We start from the raw sequence: 22,130 nt of genomic DNA, 5'->3' as shown, positions 1-22,130 counted from the left end.
CAAAGCATTAGTGAGGCCTCATCTAGAATATGCAGTTCAGTTCTGGGCTCCAGTTCATAGAAAGGATGCCCTGGAGTTGGAAAAAATACAAAGAAGAGCAACGAAGCTAATAAGGGGCATGGAGAATTTAAGTTATGAGGAAAGATTGAAAGAATTAAACCTATTTAGCCTTGAAAAAAGACGACTAAGGGGGGACATGATTAACTTATATAAATATATTAATGGCACATACAAAAAATATGGTGATATCCTGTTCCTTGTAAAACCCGCTCAAAAAACAAGGGGGCACTCCCTCCGTCTGGAGAAAAAAAGGTTCAAGCTGCAGAGGCGACAAGGCTTCTTTACAGTAAGAACGGTGAATTTATGGAATAGCCTACCGCAGGAGCTGGTCACAGCAGGGACAGTAGATGGCTTTAAAAAAGGGTTAGATAATTTCCTAGAACAAAAAAATATTAGCTCCTATGTGTAGAAATTTTTCCTTCCCTTTTCCCTTCCCTTGGTTGAACTTGATGGACATGTGTCTTTTTTCAGCCGTACTAACTATGTAACTATGTAACTATGTAACTATGACGTTTTACGGCATGGTGAATAATGTAAAAACAAAACCCAAAAAACAATGGAGAAATTTCTGCTTTTTCCCCCATTCTACCCAACCACATTTTTTTTTTCACTTTCCCAGTACGTTATATGTTACCTTAAATTGTACCTCATAAGGCTATGTCGACGGAAAAATTAAAAAGCTATGGCTTTTGGAAGGTGGGGAGGAAAAAGCGGAAATGAATAATGAATATTGGTTCTAAGGGATCAGGGAGTTACATATATTGCTGTGTGGAACATGTTTAAATTCATTATATTCTTCATGTTATTCTTCTACATAGGAGTTACTAGGTTGGTAAAAAATTTTCCCCTAAATTCAATGTGCTGAAAAATGAATCCATGAGGGCATACCTATAGAACCGAATGCCCGAATAGTAAGTCTGCCCGTGACACCAGGAGATAAGATGTGTGTCTTTACCATGCTCCTGCAATTTTTTGCCAATTCTTATCAGCAGTTTAGTCATTTAGTCTGGAACATACGTAGACTGATTCTGTGACTGCCCCACAAATTTGCAAGGCCTGGCATTGGAGCAAAACACTGAGCAGTGCACCCCTAGTGGCGATCTTTTTTTACGATTCAGTGGCTATAGGGGTTTTGTATATGTCTGTATAAATGAATGTATGCATATATATTCTATATAGAATTTCATGATTAGATACAGTGGCATATGAATTCATATTCTACTCACATTTACTAAAGTTTGAGTGCACTTCTGTATTCTTCTGTGAGGATTGAGAAAATATGATTACAGCAGATTACCAGGTGACGAAGTACAGTAATTCAAATAGTCGGCTGCATTTTACAAATGGCCACGTATTTCCTTCGATTTTAGAAAAGTTTTCCTGAATCAAGCAACTTTTCTATAGAGTATATAAGTTGCCTTATTTTACCCAGCCAGAAGAGCCTTAAATAATATATATGTTTGCCATAATAAGCAATTTGCCATCATCATCATCATTTAACTGTAAGATATAACAGAGGGTTCCTCCAGAGGGCTTGTACTGTCAGAGAGTGACGTGACTTTTTATTCATACATCACTAAAGGGCAGAAGGGATGTGAAGGCCATGCAGTGTTTATGGCCCAGTAATGTCATATGTCACTGTCAAGTAGTCAATGTAAGATAAAAGTACATTATATACCCCTAGACAATAGGTCTAATGAATAAGCCTTTGGGGACATTATCCGTCATATAAAACTCATCAAACAAAAGAATCACATAAAATCAACCCTTTGGAGCACCCGGCAGAAAGTCTTTTGATTTTGTTTTCTTTAGAAATGCTGAAATTCCCCAAATTTGACATATGTAGCAATGCAAAAATCTAATCTGAATTAAAATGGTGACTCCTAGTTTCCCGGGAGGGTCCTTGATCTACTACTTACCAATATCTATCATTTTCTAAAGGGGTTTTATTGCACTTAATGGGAAAAGTATAACATTTGCATGCTATATTGTACATGATTGCTTCTATTTTCTTCTGTTTTCTAGAACATGTAATAAAATATTATTGGAGTTTTTAAAATGTGCAAATTATCAGCGAGTTTCAGTATTCAGTAGCTATCCACAGCTGTCCCCAAAGGCATTGTTGAAACAAGATGTTTAGCAGGATATATACAATGTGCTGATTAAGGAAAATGGTCTATAAAACACATCATCAAGAGGATGTGCCCTCAGCATATTAGTTTCCAAATTTGATTTGTGTCTCACATTAACTTACTGCATTCCTATTTTCTTAGGACACATCCCAAGAGTAAATTATTAAAATGGCAATAGAATTTTATAGATTTACTTAGTAAGGTATTTTTTTTTTACCTACCGGTAAAATAATCTTTTTATGGGGTCTATGGAAACTGTGTCCCTTATTCAGCTGTAGTAAGAGCAGATATACTCACATATTATAAGACACGTCGTTGTTCCAAACTTTTCAGGTGCCGAATTGGATGATTTCTGTGGGTCCTGCTTCTCTAACCCTCGTAGGTCAACAGGTATTGCTGGGGAAGCCATATAGTATTAAATGCTAACCATTCAAATGAATGGCCGTCCTTGTAATATATGGACAGGCTGGGTCCTCCCACACAGCTGTCCCTCTCTATGATGTACAAATGCCCTATTAGGGAATATGGATGAGGGTGGTCTTCATGGAGACAAACCTTTTAACACCGGTTTATGATATTCAGGGACAGAGGGATATGAATTTAGGACTGCACGACACCGATTACCGGTACTCTTTGTAAAAAAATTACCATTTACATTGTAGTTCCCACCAAATTGAACAAACCTGCCAACCCCAACCTAAAGCAAATCACTAACTCTTTAGTAAAAAAAAGAATCCAAGTAATAACTTTGTAATATAAACCTTGTTTCTGTTTTACACCATTTTAATGCATTAAGGATTGTGACCAATGGGTTTTTAATTCCGGTTGTCGTGTCTACATCCAGTGCAATGTATAGCTGTAGATACACTTTTTTCTCTAGGCTATTCTAATATGGAAATACACTATTTAACATGTGAAGTTCTGGAAGCATGCAGCTATAAATAAGAGAAACACCATTACTATAGAAATCGACACTTATTCCTGGATATAGCCATGTAAACCAGATTACAAACTCCCATTGTTTACACTGCCAGCTGCAGCTTCAGAATTATTTGTCAGAACCCTCTTGAACACCTGTGATCTGGAAGCACAAATTCTTGACCCCACCCTCAGTAGTGTAAAAGTAAGGTGATCTGATATTTTGAGCTCTCTTCAGTTACTAAAAGTTAAATGTGGTTGATCTACTAGAACGCCACCCCGCAGGAGTCTATATGTGTGCACTTTATGTTTCGACATTTTCCTTTACATGAACACGCTCACACATGCATACATACAGTGTATATACAGATTTATATACACTGTATGTATGTACACATGCGCCTCGGCTTCTGAATCGGCGCATGTGTACATAGCACTGAAGATTCACCGGTCGAATCAGCTCTACTCTAGATTACGTCACGCTACACCCGGGTGCTGTACTGCGCCTGCGCCTGTAGTGGATGCATATACATGTATATATATATACATATATATATATATATATATATATATATATATATAGGTATATGTATGTCATATTGAGACTTCATTGTTATTAATGTTTAAGTTTACTTTAGTTGACATGTGTATACAAGTGTAAGTGTAAATTTAAGAAGTACAGAGCCACATAATTATAGAGGGCAAACAATCTTTATTGACTTAGCTGACGTATGGGAAGATTGATCACTGGTATAAGGTAAAGGAAAGTAGAAGTTTAGATGCACTGTCAGAGAACTATGTTCTCATGTCGCTCCGTGGCATTTATTCCCAAATAGCTGGTATAGAGCAAGAATTAGGGGTTGTAGGATGAGACTAGTAATTGGGATGGGTCCTGCGGGTGTGTAGCGGTGAAGGAGGAGAGTTGACTAATCTCTTCCTCTTTACAGATGCTCTGATGCAGCGCTTGTTTTGTGGATGCAGTCAGGAATTGAAGGGGCGGGGCTTAATGACATCACTGAGGAGGCGGAGAGAGTAAGAGGCGGGAAGAGAGTATGGTCTGAGGCAGTTAAAGAAGGAGAGAGAAGCCGTACGATTCTGAGGTAAAAATCAGAAAACATAACAAGAGAAGAAGCCTAAAACGAGAGGGAGAAGGGAGATGTATATACTAGAGAGGAATAAGAGAAAATAAGTGTGTTCAGAAGAGAGCTATCAATACTAAAGAGAGACAAGACATATCTGCTGACAAAAATAGGATTTCTATGATTACCCAGAAAAGTACAGATACCTGTGAGGTAAAACACCAGATGCTATAGACACATTGGATTAGACTGAGGTTATACCATATTCCTCAGGAAAGAATAAATTTAAGAGTGAATTTTATGAAAGGTACTGTAAAGTCCGTGGTCGCTGACCACAAACACCTTCCATCCAGTTGACGCCCTTCTCTCCAGAGATGTCTGCACATGCTGCCATCCTGTTCCACAGTGACCACCAGGGTGCGCTCACGAGCTCAGTCCAGACTTAAGGAGCCAAAGCGTACACAGGTGGGAGTTTGGGCTGATTGCTCCCAGAGCACCCTGGGCTATAAGAAGGGCTGTGCCCCTCCCTGCAATGCCTGAGCCTTTTTGTCTACCCTAGTCTGTCTAAGCAAATAGTCTCCTAGTGTTTTCCAGTTCCCAGTGTTTCCCGTTCCTGCCACCTGTAACCTGTATCCCGTGCTATCAAGGTCAAGTACTGTGTTAAGCTGAAGTTGTGCTGTGCTGTGTACCACGCTTGTCCTGCTACACCACGCCTGGAGCCTACCTGCTGCCTAGTCCCAGCCGAGCCTGTCTTGCTACTGTCTGAGCTACCACAGGTACACTATACGAACAGGCAGAGGCAAAGGGGCTGAGTCCAGCGCTGAAGAGGGTAAAAAGGAAACTGGTTCCAAGTTTACTAGGTATTCAATTAAAAAGGTCCAATAGGTTGGAGTCCTGGTGTGCAGACGGGAGTAAGTAACGATCCAGTCCTGAAGCCTACGCGTTTCAGACGTTGAACACGTCCTTAATCATGGCTGTTTAAGGACGTGTTCAACGTCTGAAACGCGTAGGCTTCAGGACTGGATCGTTACTTACTCCCGTCTGCACACCAGGACTCCAACCTATTGGACCTTTTTAATTGAATACCTAGTAAACTTGGAACCAGTTTCCTTTTTACCCTCTTCAGCGCTGGACTCAGCCCCTTTGCCTCTGCCTGTCTTACCCATCGTGTGCCGACACGAGAGCCCGTGCGATGACCGCGACACATACAGCAAGTGTCAGGTGAGCTGGAGGACTTCTTCTATATACCTTCTGTCTACACTATACGAACTATAGACTTTGACCCGTGTACTGTTGGCCAGCTGCCATATCGTCAAGGCGGTACGGTCCAGTGGGTCCACATACCCAACATGACAGGTACATTGAGAGATAACACACATCAGCCATTGCTCTCCTCACTGTAATGACTGTGACTGCAGTTAAGAAAACTATTGTAATTGACCTATATCAGCCATTTCTGTGTTACTACAAAGAATATATATATTTACAATACCAGTAAAATAATGTCAAAGAAAATATCTATCAACTATAAGTAAAACAGTATATTTATTGGTCAGTTGATCCATGTTATCTCTGTTGCAATCAAATGTAGTGACGGAGCCAGTTCAGTAAAATAAATAATTTATGTACTGTACCTTGGAACTTGTTATTTTAACCCGTTTACATTTGGCGTCACGAACAGGATGAGCCTAGATATTCCTGAAGCAACTTGTAGCACTCCTGCCCAAACTCCAATATTGATCCCAATGGGTGCAGCATTGATGAGTGTACAAAAATTTGATGGAAAGACAATGACTGTAAGAGACCGTGCGGAAAGACTCCAAACAGCTGCCAGATTATATCAGATACCTTCGAGCCATCAGGCTGAATTGGCCCTTAATCTATTAGAAGGAGATGCTAGAAAAGCTGTGTTTGTTCTCCCTCCTGAACAACGAAAAGATTTTGATGATATAATATCCAGATTAGAGACATTATATGGTGCTGCTACTGAGCTAAGAAATAAATTCTATAGTCGATGGTAAAAATTTACAGAAATTTTCTGTAGGTTTACAGGATCTTTGGAGTAGACTCATTAAGAAAGATAAGGAAGGTTGTGAAACTGTTCCAGATGCAGATAAATTGATAAGGGATCAGTTTATTGCTGGATTGCAAAGCCATACTATAAAGAGAGCATTAAAAAATATGCTTAGGGTGGACGAACATATTACCTTTGTCAATGTAATAAAAGAAGCCATTGAACTTCAAAGAGATGAAGATGAGAGTATTAATGTCTCCGTACAAATCTTAGATAAAGAAACGAATACCAGAGCAAACACTGATAAAACACCTGTCAATTGTAATGACTTTGCCAGAGATCTTAAAGAGTCAATTATAGAGTCACTAAGATAGATTAATAATGAGATTAAAGATGAGATTGGACTATGCCATACAGAGAAAACAATCCGTGTATACCGAGGAAGAGGGGGTCGATTTTCTAGGGAAAGACGATATTGGCAATGTAATCAGCCCGGACACTATACTAGAGAATGTCGATCAAGCCCACAAGATAGAAATGGCCCGGCACCATTAAACTAGTTTCTCTCGCGACTGTGGGCCAAGCCACGGGAAATCATAATGAAGGCCCTGATTATGATACAAATAAAATTGCTGGACCGTGTCTTTTAGTAAATGCTTGAATAAAATGACATTTAATAAGATGCCTTGTAGATACAGGTTCAGAAGTTACCACAATAACGTGGCAATTGTATAAAGATTATTTTCAGGATATAGTACAATTTGTCACGAGGGGTCTGTGGACCCACTGGGCCGTACCGCCTTGGCGGTAAGGCAGCTGGCCAACAGGGCGCAGGTCAGAGTCTATAGTATATAGGGTACCTGTGGCAGCACGGACAGTCGCTTGGCAGGAGCTAGGCAGCAGGTAGACGTCAGGCGTGGTATCCAGCACAGCATGACTACAGCAAGCACGACACTAGATTAGGATACAGGTTACAGGAACAGGAAACACTGGGAGCAGGAAACACCAGGGGACCATTTGCATAGACAAACTATAGGGAACACAACAACGCTCAGGCATAGAACCAGGGGGCTGGATCCCTCTTATAGTCCAGGGTACTCACGGGTTAAAGTTCGTCCATGAGGGATCTGGCAGAGGTGAGTGGACGCGAGCGCTGGCGTCTGCTGAGGAGGAGGCTGGGGCCAGCGCTTGCCGACTCGTGGCTGCGGCTGTCAGGGGGAGGTTGGAGCTGACAGCCCGCAGCCACGGACATTACAGTATCCCCCCTCTTACGCCCCCTCTTCTTGGGACCAGAGCGAGAGAGAAACTTCTTCATAAGAGTAGGGGCATTGAGGTTCTCCTCTGGCTCCCAGGACCTCTCTTCAGGGCCGAACCTCCTCCAATGAACCAAATGAAAAGTCTTTCCTCTCACTCTCTTGGTCTCCAAGATCTCCTTGACCTCAAAGATGTCCGAGAGGCCGCTGGAGGCAACTGCAGGGCTGGGAGTCTTGGAATAGCGGTACAGGAACACTGGTTTCAGGAGGGAGACATGGAAGGAGTTGGGAATCCTGAGGGTAGGAGGCAGCCGAAGCTTGTAGGCGACAGGGTTGATCTGCTGCAGGACCTCGAATAGTCCGAGGAACCTGGGGGCAAATTTACATGATGTTACCCTCAGTCGGACATTCCTAGACAACAGCCAGTCCTTAGAGCCAGGAAGAAACCGAGGGGGCTCTCTTCTCCTTGTGTCAGCCTTCCGTTTCATGCGGTCCACTGCCATTAGGATGGAGGATCGAGTCTGCTGCCAGATCTGCAAAAAGTCTCTAAACGTGGAGTCAGATGCAGGTACCTCGGAAGTATCAGGCACCGGAAGAGGAATTTGTGGGTGCTGGCCGTAGACAATACAGAACTGTGTATTCCTAGTAGACTCGCTGGTGTGATTATTGTAGGAGAACTCCGCCCATAGGAGCAGCTGCACCCAGTCATCATGCTGTTTGGAGATGAAGTGGCGTAGGTAGTTCTTCAAAATCTGGTTGATCCTCTGGACCTGACCATTAGACTGAAGATGCTAGGCAGAAGAAAAGTCCAACTTCACGCCAAGAAGTCCGCAGAGGGCTCTCCAGAACTTCGAGGTAAACTGACACAATATGCTGCGGCAAGCCGTGCAGGCGAAAGATGTGTTGAATAAATAACTTGGCCAACTGAGGAGCAGAAGGAAGACCGGACAGAGGAATGAAGTGGGCCATCTTCGAAAATCGATCCACCACCACCCAGACAGCACTGCAACCAGCAGAAAGAGGCAGGTCCGTGATAAAGTCCATCGCTATATGCTGCCAGGGAGCATTGGGCACAGGCAATGGCTGGAGCAGACCAACAGGTTTGGAGTGGGTGGCCTTGTTGACTGCACATACAGCACAGGAAGAAATGAAGTCCACAATATCCTTGGGCACAGTGGGCCACCAGAAATGACGAGCAATCAAATCCCGGGTCTTACGTAACCCCGTGTGACCTGCCAGTCTAGAGGAGGGTCCCCAGCGGAGGATTCTTCCACGATCAGCCAGGTGCACAAAAGTCCTCCCTGGAGGAATGTCCCCAATTAGCAGGGGATTGACCGAGACAATGCAAGATGGACTGATAATGTTCTGTGGACTCTCAATGGTGTCTTCTGTCTCGAAAGACCTGGACAAGGCATCGGCCCTCACATTCTTGTCGTCCGGGCGATAATGAAACTCAAACTGAAACCTTGCAAAGAACAGTGACCGCCTGGCCTGATGAGGTTTCAGCTGTTGGGCCGTCTGGAGGTAGGTAAGATTCTTGTGGTTTGTAAAAATCAAGATCGGATGGGCTGCGCCCTCTAGTAGATTTCTCCTCTCTTCCAGAGCCAATTTGATCGCCAGTAACTGTGGAAGAGAAGAGCTTGGAAAAGTATCCACATACCCTTGTCTTGCCCTTGGGACCTCTCTGAAACAGGAGTGCACCAGCACCGACAGAGGATGCGTCCACCTCCAACGAGAACTGCAGAGAGACATCCGGATGATGGAGGATAGAGGCAGACATGAAGGCACACTTCAACCTATTGAATGCGGACTCTGCCTCGGGAGTGCACACCTTGGCGTTCATACCATTCTTAGTAAGGTTAGAGATGGGAGAAGTCAGTGAGGAGAACTTCGGAATAAACTGCCTGTAAAAGTTAGCAAATCCCAAAAAGCGCTGTATGGCCCTCAAGCCTTGAGGACGTGGCCACTCCAGAACAGACTTTACCTTCTCAGGGTCCATCTCGAGACCTCGATTTGAGACGATGTAGCCCAGGAAGGGTAGAGCATCCTTGTTAAATAAGCACTTCTCCAACTTGGCGTACAGACGATTCTCCATTAACCGTAGCAGAACCTGTCGGACATGTCTCTGGTGCGTCATAGGGTGTGGGGAGAAAATCAAGATGTGATCAAGGTAGACTACAACACAAACATAGAGGAGGTCACGGAAAATGTCATTCACAAACTCCTGGAAGACCGCGGGAGCATTACACAGGCCGAAGGGCATTACTAGATACTCAAAGTGTCCATCACGGGTGTTAAATGCAGTCTTCCATTCATCACCCTGGTGAATCTGGACTAAGTTGTAAGCCCCACGCAGGTCTAGTTTAGAAAAAAAATTTGCACCACGTATGCGATCAAACATTTCGGAGATCAGTGGCAACGGATATTTATTCTTCACAGTGATCTGGTTGAGACCTCGGAAGTCGATGCAAGGACGACGAGAGCCATCTTTCTTTTTGATGAAGAAGAACCCGGCTCCTGCCGGGGAGGAAGACTTTCGTATGAAGCCCCCTTTCTAAGTTCTCTTTCACATAGGAGGACATGGACAGAGTCTCTGGCAAGAAGAGAGGATATACCCTACCATGGGGAAGGGAATCACCAGGAATCAGTTCAATAGGGCAGACATACGACCGTTGTGGGGGCAATGTCTCCGCCTCCCTATTGCTAAAGACGTCCAAAAAGGCAGCGTAATGACCCAGAAATCCTGCCAATGACCGAGGCAGCGAAGACTGAGCCGAACGAATCCGCACCAGGCAACGACCTTGACACTCAGGGCCCCACTGGAGAACCTCTCCAGAATTCCAGTCCAGAACTGGTGCATGCAGACGGAGTCAAGGCAGGCCCAGCAACACAGGGTTAACAGCTTTGGGCAGGCCATAGAAAGGCAGAAGTTCGGAGTGAAGAGCTCCCACTTGGAGCCTCAGCAGCTTGGTCACAGCTATAACAGGGTCTGGCAGAGGTAGTCCATTTACTGAAGCTTCTGTCAACGGGATTTCCAGAGGGGTGGTGGGCATTTCCAGAAGGTCTCTGCGGATGAAACTAGCAGCGGAACCAGAGTCCAGATACGCAGACCTGATGCTTTCTCTCGCCGGACACTATGGTCACAGGTATGGAAAATTTAGACGGAAGTCCATCTTTACCCAAGGTCGTCACTCCAAGCAACCCTAGGTTTTGGAATTTTTGGGGACACAGGCGCACAAGATGACCATCGAGACCGCAGTAAATACAGAGTTCAGATATGCACCTGCGTTGTCTCTCTTGGGTAGATAACTTATACCGTTATTACCGACTTCTTGGGAGGATCGACATCTGAGGACAGCAGGGGTTGCTGCAGAGTAGGGACCAGACTAGGAAGGGCTCCCTCCCGTTGAACCTCTTGGAGGCGTTCACGGATCCATATATCAATCCGGGCAGACAGAAGGATGAGGTTATCCAGGGTAGATCCCGGGCGGCAAGTTCGTCTTTAATTCTGGAAGATAGTCCGTGCCAGAATGCAGCCACCAGAGCCTCATTGTTCCATAAGAGCTCTCCCGCCAGGGTGCGGAAGTGGATGGCGTACTCATTCACGGAGGTGTCTCCTTGGCGCAGATTAATCAAAGAGGCCGCTGCAGATGAGATCTGTCCAGGCTCCTCAAACACCATGCGAAAAGTCCGGAGAAAGGCACGGAAGTCACGTGTCTCTGGTCCTTGTCTCTCCCAGATAGGACTATGCCTATATGGAGAACACCAAAAGAGCAAAGCCAACCAACCCACAATCCCCAAAGGTTGAACATTGATTAGATAAATATCTTTGTATCAATATAAAATGTGTCTAAAAGTGAAAAAAGAAAGGAGGGGAGGCAGGACTTACAAGCCCTAAATGAGCATGATGGTAACGGTGAAGATACCCTCTAAATGAATTATAAACCTAAAGGACGGAGTCTGACACACCGAAGCTTGATAAAAAGTTGAACGTTTTTATTAAGACAAATAACAGAAAACACATTAAAAGTTTAAAGATGATTACCACAGTATGAGAAGGATACCAGACAATGATACATGCAATATTTGAATCATAGAAAAATGAAAAAACTGAATGACACTGTATAAGTAAATATTAAAATATTATTATTAGTGTAAGATGGAGCTGTGATGCATAATGTCCTGCATCCAGATTATTAGGTAAAGACCACAAGTAGGTGGCACATTTTAATCAAGACTAGATGCAGGAGTCCAAGCACAGCAACCAATTACACCCAAATGAATATACACCAGTGAGTGTGTATACAGAGATGACAGCAAAGGAGGCAAGATGGAGCCTACATATAAATAGCTCTAAAATAGAGCACCTTACCCATGTCAAAGTCAGCACTGTCTGGCATCAACCCAGACGCGCGTTTCGGCCCTGGAGCCTTCGTCTGGGGGTAACTTTCAACTTTTTATCCACCTTCGGTGTGTCAGACTCCGTCCTTTAGGTTTATAACTCTCCCAGATAGGGTTCGCCCATGCAAGAGCCTTTCCGGTGAGGAGAGAAATGATGAAAGCGACCCTGGCACCATCAGATGAAATTGTCCTAGCATACAAGCTGAAGCGGATCTGGCATTGATTAAGAAAACCATGACAGGTACTTGCTTCTTCATCATAGTGGTCAGGAAGTGGCAAAGAAACACATGGGTCAATACTGCCAAGAGGTGTAGACCGAGGATCCACATTGCCAGGAGGTGTAGTAGGAGGAACAGCAGCTTGTGCCTCCTGCCAACGCGCAAGAATGTTCAACGCCTGAAGGAGTTGGTCCTGTCGAGACCGGAGGTCCAGCATATCCGCTCGCATCTCCTGTGTGGTCGTCATAGTCTTGAACCGACCAGCGGGGTCCATGGCCTGAGCGTACTGTCACGAAGGGTCTGTGGACCCACTGGGCCGTACCGCCTTGGCGGTAAGGCAGCTGGCCAACAGGGCGCAGGTCAGAGTCTATCGTATATAGGGTACCTGTGGCAGCACGGACAGTAGCTTGGCAGGAGCTAGGCAGCAGGTAGACGTCAGGCATGGAGAAGCAGACAGGCGTGTTATCCAGCACAACACGACTACAGCAAGCACGGCACTAGATCAGGATGCAGGTTACAGGAACAGGAACAGGAAACACTGGGAGCAGGAAACACTAGGGGACAATTTGCATAGACAAACTATAGGGAACACAACAACGCTCAGGCATAGAACCAGGGGGCTGGACCCCTCTTATAGTCCAGGGTACTCACGGGTCAAAGTTCGTCCATGAGGTCTGGTGCGCGCTACTCCTTTAAGAGCGGGCACGAGCGTGCGCCCGCACCCTACGGGATCCGGCAGAGGTGAGTGCTGGCGTCTCCTGAGGAGGAGTCTGGGGCCAGCGCTTGCCGACTCGTGGCTGCGGCTGTCAGGGGGAGGTTGGAGCTGACAGCCCGCAGCCACATACATTATACAACTTGAGCCCCCTATGGTTTCCCTGACAGCTGATAACAACTTGCTCATTAATGTGGTTGGGATTACATGTGTCACGTACTCCATTCTTGCTGCTCCCTCGGTCTCCAGGACGTTGAGAGTTACTCGCTCGGGCGTCGCCTGGCCTGGCAGACTGAGGCTGTCTGCAGCCAATAGGAGCTAAGGAGTGTCAGGCCAATCAAAGCCTGGCTGATGTTCCCTAAGCTCCCACCCTCTCCTTATTTAGCTCAGCCTGGGGTAGTAGACCTTTGCCTGTAATTAGAGTTTCCTAGCCTGGTGCTTTCCCTTGTTTCAGACTCCCCTGAGCGACTTGCATTTTGACTCCTTTGTGACCCCAGACCACGGCTGGACTCCTGACCTTTCTTTGCCTTCTGACTTTTGTTTTTTCCGCACTCTCCCGGTTTTGACCCTGCCTGCCTGACTCTGCCTTTTGCGCCCAGACTTGTTCCGTGGCGCAATAGCCCTGCCTCTCCCTCCGTGTACTTCCCAGGTGACCCTTTGTTATTTCTTACCGTCTCTGTCTTATCGGTTTGTCTGTTTCACTTGTACTAGTATAGGGAACGCCGCCCAGTTGTGTGCCGTTGTTTAGGTCGGGTCATACAAGTAGGTAGGGACAGAGATTTGGGAAGAACAGGGACCTCACTGTTTACCGTGTATTTGTTCATGACAATATGGTTGGACATTGAAGTGTTAGGTCGAAGATTCTTAAATATAGCTGTAGTAGTAGTAAAGGAAAATACGCGACCAGGAATTCCTATGTTGTTAGGGATGAATTTATTACAATAATTAGATGGACTACTATTAAGTGAGATGGGAATTAACTATTGGCAACAGTTGAATGAGAACTCCATGGTCAAGTAGACTTTACAACAGTTACAAATAATCTGTAGACAGTAACAAACCTTGTCTCAACTAACTAGAAGAGCTGGAATTATCCGCGCCTTAAATAAAGGTACTCTACGAATACCACCACGACAAGAGACCACCTTGCCGCTCATGGTGGGCACCCATCATTTCTTACAAAATGCTTTAGTGATGGTTGAACCAGCACCAATTTTTCATGAAACTACCACATGGATTGTAGGTAGCACTTTGTGTCAAGTATCTAAGGGACGGGTCACGCTAAGGTTCATTAACTGTGGAGATCAACCCGTCACCATTCCGCCAGGTCAATTGTTGGCTGAGGTCTACGCCATACAAGTTCATGAAGTAGAGAATATACCTAAACTTGATGAAGAAAGCTCTACAACAGGACTATTTTCTGAGGATATCACTTGGTTCTGGGAATTTTTACAATTTGATGGAGTAGCCCCTACTCCCATGTTAGAAATATAATTGAAGAGACTAATACAAAATCCTGAGTCTGCCTTCACACGTCATGATGAAGATTATGGGTATACAGAAACAATTGAACATCAGATATATACCGGAGATGCCATACCGGTATGAGAAATATATAGGTATATACCACCTGCATTATATCAAGAAGTCAAAGAACTTATTCAGAAAATGTTAGATGGAAAAGTCATACAGGAAAGTACTAGTCCATGGGCAGTCCCAATTGTATTGGTTAAAAAGAAAGATGGGACAATACGATTTTGTGTTGGTTATAGACGTCTAAATGCCTGTACACATCGAGATGCATTTCCACTACCTAGAGTGGAAGAATCACTCACCGTTATGCGGAAAGCTAAATTTTTTACAACATTAGATTTGGCTAGCGGCTATTGGCAGATACCGGTTAGACCCGAAGATAAGGAGAAAACTGCTTTCATTAGCCCAATGGGACTATTTGAATTAGATCGTATGCCATTTGGACTAAAGAATGCCCCTAGCACTTTTCAGCGATTGATGGAACGTTGTTTGGGTGATTTAAATTTTGAAGTGACTATGATCTATCTGGATGACATAATTGTGTTTTCCAACATCTTTGAAGAACACCTTGCTCATCTAGTTGTAGAGTTGAGCCGTTTATGAAAATTCAGACTGAAGCTAAAACCAGGCAAATGTCATATTGCTCGAACTGAAATCCGTTATCTGGGACATATCATAAATAGTCAAGATGTGTCCCCTGATCCATAAAAAATTCAGGCCGTAATGGATTGGCCTGCACCTCAAACAGTCAAGGAATTGAGAGCTTTCCTCGGATTAGTGGGATATTATAGGCGGCATATTCGAGATTATGCTAAAATTGCGGCCCCTCTTAATCAGTTGTTATGTGGACATTCCAGTTCTTACCGAAAAAAAACAAATTTCCATTAATACTTATTGGAGTGATGAACAAGAACATGCTTTCCAAGAATTAAAGAACCGTCTCACTACTGCACCCATTCTAACATTTGCTGATTATACACTTCCATTTCATCTATATACGGATGCTAGCCTAAAAGGACTTGGCACTATTCTTACTCAAAAACAAGAAGGAAAAGAGAGGGTTATCGCCTATGGAAGTGGTAGCCTTAGAAAACAGAAAATAATCCAGCAAATTATAGTTAATTTAAATTAGAATTATTGGCCATAGTATGGGCAGTAACGGAGCGTTTTGCGGAGTACCTCGCTGGAAGCAAAGTTGAAATTCATACAGACAATAATCCACTGGCCTATTTAGAGACCGCCAAGTTAGGTGCTCTTGAACAAAGATGGGTGGCACGATTGGCTCGGTTTGATTATATAATTAAATATAAGCCTGGACACACCAACACCAATGCGGATGCTTTATCTAGATATCCCTGTAGGACTTCTATTGGAGATCTGGATACTGAGCAGGAAGAAGTAGAAATTCCACCATTACGAGTTGTGACGACGGACAGTATAAAAACGTGCAATTTTCAAACAAAAGTAGAAATGTATACACGCTCTGAATGGGTTTATAAACAACAAGAGGATTATGATCTTCAACAGTTGTTTTAGTCGGTAAGGAGAGGGACAAGACATTCAGCAGAAGAAAGATCTCATCTTTCAATGAGGGGACAGGCCATTCTATGACAGTGGGAACGACTGATGATTCAGAATGATGTCCTTTATCGTAAAGTACAATCCCCACGTGACCATAGGGAAATCTGGCAATTGATTTTAACTGAAAAGGAGGTGCCTTTAGTCTGTAAATTATTTCACGAGAAAAGAGGTCACTTCTGTGCTGAGAACAGCAATACAAATAAGAAACCATTTGTATGTTCTTTGGCTCGAAAATGAAGTAATATATATATGCCGATCCTGTCCAAATTGTGTAATACACAAGGCCAAACAACAACTTCAACCTTCACAAATGATTGACATAGGGGAACCCTTTGAGCTAATGACTGTTGACTTTTTGAATATAAGCGAGGTCTCTTCTGATCATAAATACGCATTGATTTGCGTGGATCATTTTTCCAAATTTGCTATTGTCATCCCTACTATGGATCAAACTGCAAAAACTACAGCACAACATCTATGGGCACATGTTATCAGACCTTATTGTTGTCCACAAAGAATCCTGTCTGACCAGGGTCCGAACTTTGAATCACAATTGGTACAAGATCTATGCATATTTCATGGAATTCGAAAGTCTCAAATAACCGCCTTTCATCCTCAAGGGAATGGAGTGTGTGAGAGGTTTAATCAAACTCTGTTGAACCTCCTTTGAACAATAGGTGAAGAATACCACGAAAGATGGCCTGAACATGTACAAAATATAGTATGGGCTTATAATAATACCCTTCACCTTCACAGTACTACAGGATATACTCCTTACCAATTGCTATTTGGACGTCCATCTCGGATACCTTTAGCACTACTAATTGAACAACCTGAGCAGATTCAGAAACACACCCCATCGGAATGGATTAGAAAGCATCAGTCTAGACTCCAACGAGCCTATGATATATTGAAACAAAGACGAAACTACCCTGAGGAAAATTTCCAGTTGGCAAAGGATACAATTTTACTTCCAGGTTAACGGGTTTTGATCCATAATCGGAGAGTTCAAAGAGCATGTAAGTTAGAAGCAAAGTGGGAAAAAGTTCCTTATGTTGTCATCCGACAACTGAGACCAAATTTACCTGTGTATGAAATACGACCCGAAGGTAATAAGGGGCCAACACTAAAACTGCATAGAAACTTATTGAAACCCTGTACCTATCCACCGGAACCACTTGAAGATACTGAGGAAGTGACAATTCCATCTACTATTTATGGACAACCCTTAGATGACAAATAGTGGGTTGTATCACCCAACAGAACAGATGATAATGGTATTTAGACAGAAGGAAGCGAAATACCAGTGATAACTCCTACTACTTCTTCTCCTCTAGTCCCTTTAGAACCTCGTTACCCTACTAGAGGTACACAGGGTAATTTACCACATTACTTAAAAGACTATGGATTATAGTGCAGAGGACTGCACTCATTTAAAGAACGGGGAAAGTGTAGTGGGTGCATATATATATATATATATATATATATATATATATATATATATATATATATATATATATATATATATATACACCTGTATATACTAGAGAGGAATAAGAGAAAATAAGTGTGTTCAGAGGAAAGCTATCAATAATAAAGAGAGACAAGACATATCTGCTGACAAAAATAGGATTTCTCGGATTTCTCTGATTACCCAGAAAGGTACAGATACCTGTGAGGTAAAACATCAGATGCTATAGACACATTGGATTAGACTGAGGTTATACCATATTCCTCAGGAAAGAATAAATCTAAGAGTGAATTTTATGAAAGGTACATTGGGAGATAACACACGTCAGCCATTGCTCTCCTCACTGTGATGACTGTGACTGCAGTTAAGAAAACTATTGTAATTGATCTAAATGAGCCATTTCTGTGTTAGTACATATTTACAATACCAGTAAAATATTGTCAAAGAAAATATCTATCAACTATAAGTAAAACAGTATATTTATTGGTCAGTTGATCCATGTTATCTCTGTTGCAATCAAATGTAGTGACGGAGCCAGTTGGGTAAAATAAATAATTTATGTACCTTGGAACTTATTATTTTAACCTGTTTACATGCCGATTCCGAAGCCGAGGCGCAGGCGCATTCAGAAGAATACGGAACCAAGCGTTATCATGCCTTCTACACTGCCTGGCCCTGTTAATCAAAGAAGGAAGGGAGGCAGGGACGGACTGGGGATAGAAGCACCAGTGATGCCCTCGTTGCTACAAAAAGCACATATGAAGAATAAAGTTATTATCGCTGCAACGGTTATTTACGCTGCAATCGCATCACATCGGAAAAATTAAAACAGCGTTATATTCAGGTGAGGCTACACTATATTACTGTGCTGCTATTTTCATAGGCCAAATTCTGGTGACAGACTCCCTTTAAAGGCCATGACTGACGTGGTGGTCGGGAGTTCAGAAACAGCATAGCTCAGTGAGCTGGTCAGTCATTGGTCGGAGAGCAATAGAAGGTAGGATGGCGGTCTCAGAGCTGTACTAAAAATAGGTGTGGGTCTCAGAGATGGGACCGACATCTATCGGATATTTATGGCATATGTGTGGACGCGCTAAGAATCAAGGTAAACTTTGCACAATTTATTTACATATATACATATATATTTACACTGACAGAGATATGTCATTTTCATGGCACGGGTGCTCGTTGTGATGTAAGCACCCATAATTCCCCTTTTATGGTCTTAAACAAATTATTAAAGTTTTTTTTTATAAACATTTTCAATAATATGCTTGCATGAAGTCTAATAATTCCTATGGTGTGCTTGTTATTAGCTCAGAAACAGGGGCATAAGTAGGAAAGACTGGGCCCCATAGCAAACTTTTGACTGGACCCCCCTCCCCTGGGTGCCACACACAGACCCCCCTTGTAGATAGTGCCCCTTTGCAGATTGTGCTATACAGCCCCCCATGTAGACAGTGCTATATAGCCCCCCATGTAAATAATGTAGTTTCACACCCCATTGTAGATAGCGCCCTCACCTCCCCTTGTTGATAGTGCCATGCAGCCCCCTCCTGTAGAAAGCGCCATACAGCCCCCCCTGTAGATAGCGCCCCCCAAACAAATAAATTAAAAAAAATTATACTCACCTAGGCTTCGTTCCGGCGACAAGCAAAGCTGCTCCACAGCATTTTCAACTCTAATGGAATCCTTGTGTAGGCTGGCGTGATCCAGTGACGTCATCACGCCGGCCTGCGCAGGGATCCTGTCCCTGCACCTGAAAGGCTGCGGGCTGAACGCCCCGTAGCCTAGTAAATGGCAGAGCAGAGAGATACCTCCCTGCACTGCTATAGTGTTCAACAGTATCTACGTCCTAAGGGTGCAGATACTATTGAATGTGGCTTCGCTACCGCTGTAGCAGCCATAGCGGGCCCCGTAGCAGCCACTATGGCTGCCACAGCGTTAGTTACGCCACTGCTCAGAAACATGAAGCTTTATGGGGGTCTCTGGAGCACAGAGTGGAGATTCAAATTTCCATTACCAATCTTATGTATAGATGAAGAACTAAGCAAAAAGGAAGCCCGTTGTTTCTTGTATTATATTTTCATAGAAATAGCTGATCCAAAGATTATGTAAAATCCTTGGTGACAGGATTTGAGATTATTCATAATAACATATATAAAGTGAGTTTGCTCTTGAAATCACTCTTTAATGTGAGGTTAGTGATTCATTCAGTTTTATTTATGGCATCTGTCATTTATAACATGTACAATATATATAGACTTTATTTGAAATCACCCTTTAAAAATAACCATTCTTTGAATTCTAGTTTCCTCTGTTTATGAGTCATAGGAAAAATGTTGGCAAAAGAAACAAATTCCAAGAAACCTAGAAGTTCTGTAAATCATGTCTCCAACTGTGGAGACTTGTGTGGAGATGACATTGCTTGGAGGAAGCCAATTTACTATATCAACGCATGTTACGCATCCATTTTTTATGCAAAGCGTCCTGGTTTAAAATGTCCCCAAAAATATAGTATATATTAGATAGAAAGTTAATTCACAGGTGCACAACAAAAATACAATTCCCTCCAGCACATGGTACATACAAAATGTGTTAACCATTTATTGGCAGCAGATGATCGATCAAAAAAAATGGGAACAAATTTTTAAGCATTCCAGCCTCTCGGCGTGGATTCACACCTGGCGATTTTTGCACTAGATTCACCTTGGACAAATCTGTGGCGTAAAATTTTGCCACGTGTGAATCCACTCAAACTTTAATACTGCAGTGTTGTAAAAACCCCATTCAAATGCACAGCATGCGGATTGTCATCGGATCTTATGACATATGTAAACAGCCTCTTAGGGTATGTTCACACGAGGTCATTACGTCCGTAATTGACGGACGTATTTCGACCGCAAGTACCGGACTGAACACAGTGCAGGGAGCCGGGCTCCTAGCATCATAGTTATGTACGACGCTAGGAGTCCCTGCCTCGCTGCCGGACAACTGTCTCGTACTGAAAACATGATTACAGTACGGGACAGTTGTCCGGCAGCGAGGCAGGGACTCCTAGCGTCGTACATAACTATGATGCTAGGAGCCCGGCTCCCTGCACTGTGTTCGGTCCGGTACTTGCGGCCGAAATACGTCCGTCAATTACGGACGTAATGACCTCGTGTGAACATACCCTTATATATCTGTTTAAGTAAATACGTTCATTCCTAATAAAATAACAATATTGGAGAACACTGCACTGTGCTGTCCCTTTGTTGTTCCTCCTGGAAACATGAATAAATGTAAAATTGGGTGCTACCATTCGATTTGTTAATAGGACGTGTCCCTACAGTTTGACACTTTTAGCACTGATTGGACAGTGAATGCATTTGTAGGGACATTTTCTATTGGCAAGAGAAATAATAACGTCCAGCTGTCAATTTATTTATACGTTTCCAGGAGGCACCGGGCCTTATTCTAGATTTTCTCCCCAACTTGTCATATGGAAAGAAACGTAAAAACGTAGAAAAATTACTTTCTGGTTGCTTTAGTAGCCACCGTGCTACATATTTCTAATGTTCTAAAGTGCCGTTTAGAAGCTTTTTTTTTTTTTGCTTTCTTATTTAAAACCAGGTAACGGGCTACCTAGAAGAGTGGGCACCAGGTCAGGAAAAAAAAAAAAGAAAAAGCGATGCATTGTATGACTGATCTGGATCTCTGTGCATGAATCCCGCACATAATGTAAACTGTCTGGGTGAGCATGTAGAACAATTACCCCCCTGCAGCCGCAGTCCCTGAGATCTGTGCTCAGGGACCATATCCAATGCTGTTATGTAGTCCATATTTTTATAAGCTAAATGTGTTACAAATGTGTTACAATGATGTAGATGAAGTTTTAAAAATATTTTTTTGTTATTAAGTTGCAACCCAGTTATCTTCAGTATAAACATTTATGTAAGCTGATAGAATATGATGTGCTGTTGCTCTCACCTTCAGGACCAGAGATATGTAGTGAACAGAGGATGCAAGCCATGGAGTCTAACAGATTGCAGGCCAGCGGGAGAGATCCATGAGTGTGAAGAGAGCTGTTGTCATAGAACATTATGGCATGTTCCGATTTCACTTGCTTGGATATGTTTTCACTTTAAAACTAGCAAAACCAACCTCAGAAGGTGTCTTATTTAAAGGCACAGAAAACCGACTGTAATAAAACAACTTATTATTTATTGCATTATGTTTTTTTATACAATGATAAAGTATTAGGTTTGTAGACGGGGAAAATTGGTTTTAATTAGGTTGCAATTGTTTAAATAATAATACTATTGTAACGTATTTGTAACTTATTTTCTTAGAAACATCGAAGGGCTTGTCCACACACAACGGAATTTTCTGCAGCAGTTCCGTTGAAAATAGCAGTCATTCCGCTGCGGCAAAAACACACCATTTCCTGCGCTTTTACGGCAGAAAATGGTGCATATTTTGCTGCGTTTTCACAATACAACGAGATGGTGACATCTCCTCTGAAAAACGCAGAAATTGTGTCCACTTTCCGTAACAGGAATTGACATGCTGCTGTCCGAAAATTACTTAGGTCAATTTCTGCTCGAAAGTTTTACGCAGCGCGTGGATGAGATTTGTTAAATCTCATTCACTGTGCTGCTATTGTATTCTGCTGCGTTTTTTCTGTCCACAAAAAAACGCACTGAAAAAATACAGCAATTCCGTAGCATGTGTACGAGCCCTAAGACTTCTTTCCTACCATAATTTGAGAGAGAA

At 43.0% G+C, this 22,130-nt stretch overlaps 1 long non-coding RNA gene across 1 annotated transcript in view; it reads left to right on the top strand.

The window, feature by feature from the left end:
* LOC142655674 (uncharacterized) overlaps positions 1-18,201 on the top strand; it is an 80,648-nt gene extending 62,447 nt beyond the window's left edge. Inside the window, exons 2-3 of the long non-coding RNA XR_012849530.1 lie at positions 4,058-4,210; positions 17,981-18,201. This is a non-coding gene — a long non-coding RNA (uncharacterized LOC142655674). The remainder of the gene's footprint in view (positions 1-4,057; positions 4,211-17,980) is intronic.
* Positions 18,202-22,130: the final 3,929 nt, after the last annotated feature.

This window comes from Rhinoderma darwinii, chromosome 6 (assembly GCF_050947455.1).
Source record: "Rhinoderma darwinii isolate aRhiDar2 chromosome 6, aRhiDar2.hap1, whole genome shotgun sequence".
Lineage (NCBI taxonomy): Eukaryota > Metazoa > Chordata > Amphibia > Anura > Rhinodermatidae > Rhinoderma > Rhinoderma darwinii.
The sequence above is the reverse complement of the archived record's forward strand: the minus strand, read 5'-3'. Positions and strand labels throughout refer to the sequence as shown.